The sequence below is a fragment of the Dipteris shenzhenensis genome, chromosome 28 (assembly GCF_047967505.1).
Source record: "Dipteris shenzhenensis isolate YYH24624 ecotype China chromosome 28, Dip_SZ_1.0, whole genome shotgun sequence".
NCBI lineage: Eukaryota > Viridiplantae > Streptophyta > Polypodiopsida > Gleicheniales > Dipteridaceae > Dipteris > Dipteris shenzhenensis.
In genome coordinates, this window is record NC_141623.1 from 34,452,330 (window position 1) to 34,458,573 (window position 6,244).

Below are 6,244 nucleotides of genomic sequence, written 5' to 3' on the forward strand. Positions count from 1 at the left end.
GGCAGTGGACAAAGTATTAGCTAGTTAGGAGGAGGGTTAGGGTCACTTTTCCGAAGTTTTTTCCCTTAACCATAGTCAGAGGCTGAGTTAGTATAGTTGAGTGAGTTTAACTCACCCTAGGCTTTCCCGAGGGTTTTAGGGTTTTATCATGTTGATAATTCTTGCAACATAGCTCGTGGTGCTTGTTGTAGTTGCCTTATGGACTTATGTTATTAACTAGGCATTTGAGAACAAATACACATCATTTTCTCTTGCAGGTGCTTATTAAGAAAGGCTATTTTTACCTCCAATTGATGTACTTTCCAATTAAGACGAGCAATCAATGAAACAACAAACTTGATGGTGGTCATCTTAGAAATGGGGTCAAGGGTTTTATCATAATTTATCCCCTTTTGCTAAGAATAGCTCCTTGCAATGAACCTTGCCTCCTACCCATCCGTCGTACCATTGGATGTTCTTTTGGTTTTGTACTCCCAATTTGTCCTAATAACTTTCTTCTCATGGGCAAATCCACCACTTCCCATGTATTGTTCCTCATGATGGAATCCAATCCTAATAACTTTCTTCTCGATGGGCAAATTCACCACTTTCCATGTATTGCTCTTCATGATAGAATCCAATTCTCGTCCAATGCTCAATTGTCTTGAGCACCCTAAAAATTGCTTTGTTCTTTTGCACCATGCATTGAACTTACCTAGGTTGAATCAACAAAGACTCCACTTGTCCATAGCAACAAGTTCATAAGAAGAAAACCTTGGACTATCTTTATGCCATTCTCAAAGATGAGGCTTTTTTTAATGAAGATGTTTGGCTATTTTATTATCCATGATAGAGAATTATCATGTAATATAGCAATAGGCATTGGTGTTAGAAGTTTGACTATTTTATGCCAAAGAATGCTTATCCATAAAATAGAGTTGTCATGTAATGAAGCATTAGCTTGTTCATTAGGCATTGGTGTTATAAGTTTAAACAATCTTTGAACTTTTGCTATTTAAGCAATATGTTCATGAGAATCATTGCCTTCATAAATGAAAGAATAATTCCTCATTAAACATAACATGATAATGAGTGTATACCATTTGACCAAGAAGAAGAAAGTTTTGAATGAGATAAGGCACGCAAGGCACATCTTTGACCACGTTGGTCGGGTCGAAATTGTTGTGATTAGTGTTGATTTTGTTTCTTTAATTTGTATAATTCAACCTTAATTAATAAGAATATGTTCTAAAAATTTGGGAACCTTTCGAGTTTTCGAAAACCATTCTTCATGAGTGGTTATATATGTTGGAAATCTAGCTCATCTGTGAGTCCCTAAATTAGGATTGCGACAAGGCTTGACACCTGTAAGACTTTGGGTATAGGAGGGCGAATTTAGATGGAGCTCACCCTAGATCATGCTACAAAATCCTATGTAGGAGACACAAGGTGTTCCTAAAGGGGTTTTACCGCAGCAGCAAAGGATTCATCAAATAGATCTTATATTTGTCCCAACCCTAGCATATGTTTGTACTCACCCACGCACGCACCCCTCTTTCTTTTGGTTGCTCTCTCTCTCTCTCTCTCTCTCTCTCTCTCTCTCGTTGGTGAAGCTATTGTTGACTTGATGACTCTAGAATTCCATGGACCTCTATGAGTATATTTGATTTGTCTAATGATGATGAAATATGATTCTTGAAATCCTAGATGTTGGAAAGGTCACCTCCCCATCTGTAAGCCCCCAAATGAGGAGAGCGTGGGGGAGGGAGACCTAGGGCAGTATGTGCTCCAAAAGAAGAGAGGCGGGTACCTGGCTGATTTGTAGGAGCATAAGGCGGAGCAGAGGACATCAGTAGGGACCCAAGAGAAGAGGCCACGGATGATGTCAGCAACGGTACGGAATAGTATAGAGTTGAGGCGCACACGTGGCAGATTAGGAGAACATGCTAAACAGGCGCTGACATGGCAGGTCAAGAGCGCAGGTGTATGGGGCTGCATGGGGCCTGGTAGAGCAGCAAATGGGGCTGCCAGTGGGCAGTAGCATGCCTTATATAGGCTGGGCCCCTGCCTTGATTGGAGGGCCACAAGCCCTAAAAGCGTGGGCCATAAAGGCCTAGTTTTGTGAGCCCTTAAAGGGCTGGTTGGGCTGAGCCAACCAGGTCGGTTGGGCCAGCCAACCTGGTCTGTCCAATCGGCCCAGATTGGGACAGACTGGTCAGCTTTTATGGTAGGCCCCTGGGCCTATAAAAGGAGAGGCACTTGCCTTATTTCATTATCCAACATCCAGCAGCAAAAGCAGGAGCAGACAGGAGCAGCCAGGAGCCACTCCCTTGGGCCTCACACTGGGGGTGAAGGAGAGTTGAAGGTGAGTTGCAGATTGAGTTCCTAGAGGCTGGACCTTGGCTGTCTTCTAGGGCAGCGGTGTTGTGATCATCATACCTTCTGGAGCAACCATTCACAAGAAGGTTGGAGCAGTGGAACAAGGACCTGTGTGCTGAGACAAAGCTTGGCAGGGGCTGCCCACCTAGGCTGATTCATAGGCAGTAAGGTGGAGAAGAACACCCTGGACGGAAAGTCTACAGATGCTCGAGGTGGAGCACACGGACTCGAGTCTAGAGATAGCTAGCAGATTGGAGAAGGACCTTGTGGTTAGGTCAGAGGACCACACGATTCGTGGGACTCTGGATCTATCTATTTTGTATTGTGTCCATAGTTTTGGACGGAAATATATATTTTGGTGGTTTCTCTATCTAGCTGATTCATTGCCTATTGATGAGTATGCACACCTATTTTATGCACATAAGTAAAGAAGTTTGTGATTCTACGCCCACACTACACTGTGTGAGCTCCTGGGCATTACTATTAGTCTTCTGCTGTGTGTACCCTCTGTTAGGTATTTTCTAACACTAGATTGATTTCAGCTTCCACCTAAAGGTCATCTTTAATTGAAACCATGTCGTGAGTTAAAGTGCCTTCTCTTTGAGAATTGAGTAGGCCTTTGCCTCTACGACAACTTCGGCTGTGCAACACATGCTTGATGATTTTTCTTTCCTTCATGAGCAAAATATATGGTGGAGGTCGTCAATGGAAATGGAGGGATGGATAGAAAAAATGGATGTGGAGGAGATGGAGAGGGTAGATGGAAGGTGGAGGTGGAGGTGGAGGTGGGTAGACAATGTAGGAGACAAAAGACAAAAAGTGGACGTGGAGGGGAGGAGTTTGATGGAATAAATGGATGTGGAGGGGATAGAGATGGTGGATGAAAGGTGGAGGTCGAGGAGATAGACGGAAAATGGTGGAGATGGACGAAAAATGGAGGAGATGGAGAATAGAAAGTGGAGGTGGAGGGGAGGATTTTGACGGAAATATATCTACTCCCACCTTTCTGTCAAGCACCCTCACCAACCTCCCTCCCCTTCTCGCTTCCTTTTCCCTTTCATTTTCCGTCACTGCCCCCTTCCCCTCCACCACCTTTGTGCCTTTCATTCCATCCCCTTCCCCTTCCATTCTCCATCTCTCTCCGTCTTTCCACCCACCCCTTCTCTCATCTCTCACTTCTCCACCCCCACCCATCCACCCCTCCCTCCCATTCTCCCACTTTCCCTCTATCTCCCTCTCCCACCCACTGTCCACTCTCCTACCCCCCTTCCGCTCTCCTCCACCCCACCCCCTACTCTCTCTTACTTGTCTTCCATTCTCTTCACTCTCCCATACCCCCATCCTTTACCACCACCCTATTCATCTTTCTACCTCCCCCTTCCTCTCTCCACCACCACCACCCTCTTTCCTCTCTCCACCGCCCCTCTTCTATTCCCCCTCCCCCTCCATTCTCTCCCCACCAACCCATGTCTCCTCACCCCCCACATAACTCCCACCCCTCTCTCTTCCCCCTTCTCACCCCCACACCCACTCTCTAAACCAACCCTCTCTCTCTTCTCCCCTTCATGCTTTACCTTTCTCTCTCTAAACCCCCTCTCTCTTCCCCAACCCCCCTCACAGTGACTCTTGACCGTGGGCCTCCGGTGCACCAAATGCAATGCCTTGGGCATGGAGCCTTGTTTATCGTCGCCTAGGCACAACACACGCGATGCGATACGCAAGGCGTAGCACCTCGGGGGTGGAGCCTCGTCAGGACTGCTATACCTAAGGCATAGCACATGTGACATAACATTCCTCAGGCTTGTTGCTCCGCCATGCCTCAGGCCAGACGTCATCGTTGAATGGGCAGTGTGCCATCGGACAGCAAGCCCTTTTGCTTTCACCTAAGCCAACTCCACCCCACGACCGCTGCCATTAAGTCTCAACTCCACCTCGCCCGTGGCCAATGCTGACTCCGCCCCACAACTGCCGCTAGATCGCATCTCGCCTCGAGTCCCAGCGCCTTCGCCACCCGCACAATCCGACTTGCTCCCCCACACCAGTCCCTACCGTCACCTCGGGCACGTCACTGCACACTTCCCCAACATTGGATTTTTTCCCTCGTTCCTACGCCACGTTAGACACCGTCCCCACCATTTGTAGCCATCGTCGTCTTGCAGTCGTCATCGTTGCCATTGTTGCTAGTGGCCATCACTGCCACGTTGCCATCTGCCATCGTCGTCACCTCCGAAGGTTGATGCCACTACTATCTAATGACTTAGTAGGCCATCGCCACGTTGCCATCTTACACCGCCATCTATCGTTGCTGCTATGGCATCGAGCTAAGCGACCTCCCCATCGGGTAGCCCTCAATCGCTCCTCTCTTATTGTTACAAAAATCCCTAAGTTCTATCCTAACCGAACCTATCCTAAGATAGAACTAGCCTAACCAAGGTCATGAACTAACCTAATTAAATGCCATAGTACTAACTAAAGTCTGACCAACCCGTGTAAGGTTAGGACTAACCTATAGTTAGGAAACTCTAACTATGGCTACATTAGCCAAACAAAAGGAAACTAACCGTACAGGTGAAAAAAGGAAACAAAACAAAAAACAAAATACCTAGTTCTAGTTATCTTAACCAAAATTGATAAACCTCAAGTGTAGTTTTCATCAACTATTCACACTAGGCTTGAACTTTAAGGTTCACTTACAACAAAACCTAACCCAAAGACCCCTCCAATAATCTAATTTTGACCTTACCATCATTTACACCACCTACTTCATTCTCCTCTTTTCCATCTCCTCAATTCACCCCACTACATCAATGGCCACCCCCTTTGCCATTCCAGATCCCCTTGTTTCCCATTTTCTCCATACGTGTACATGGTTTTTTCATAGGCCTCCACCTTATGTACACCACTCATTGGACTTTATGGCTCATTTAGAGTCCATTTCCATTTATTTGGTTCAGTTAATAGGGAGTTAATACTTAAGAATTCGATGTAATTTTGAGCTACAATCTTGTATGCACACTTTGATGTGCCATCATAGTCACATGGCCATGTCCATTGATTGTTATTCTTTCCATTCTCCATGTTGTTTAAGTATAATAACACAATGTTGATGGAAGAGTGTGTGGGGGAACCACAACCCTTGGCTTGATAGGGTATGTGGGAAAGGAAGTAGGAATCGATCAATAAGAGAGACTCGCTTCTTTGAGCAAGAGGTTGTGAAGGGGTATTGAGAGGTTATAGGAAGTGGTGCTTGTAAGCTCAAGGTCTTGGTTGGTTGGCAATGAGGGAGTAGAGCCATGGACTCGGAGACTCCTCTTTACATCCAACAATCTCAAGGATAAGCAAGATTCGTGTAGCCCTCCTTGAGGCCCTTGGACTTGTATCTTCTTCTTGCCAAGTTCTCAAATATTGACTTCTCTTTCATTTCCTCTAGTTGAGTTGTGTCTATTCCGTCTTGTACATAATGGTGTGGATATGTCGGAATGTGCTATGAGGTTTTGGATAGATTGATAGTCTTTGGGTATGTTGATGGCAACTACGTGGTCACTTCCATTCATTCGACATATTCTTGGCAACTTGTTCTCTCCCTCTCTAGCTCTGGCGTTCTTCCAAGAGAGTAATAAAGTGAACTATACATATATAATTAAGAAGATATAAATTCAAAGCATAACCTTCCATGTCCTTATATTTAGCATAAATTATGGATGCATGTGAGGAGTGTATCATCAAGATGAAGATGTTGAGTATCTTCATTATAACATATCGCAACAAATGTGACTCGAAATTGAGATAGAAGATAAAAGAATCGATAAGTTTCCACGCTCATTCTAAGTATGGAGTTATCATATGACAAATCTACTATGGAGTGTATTATTTAACAAAATGAAAG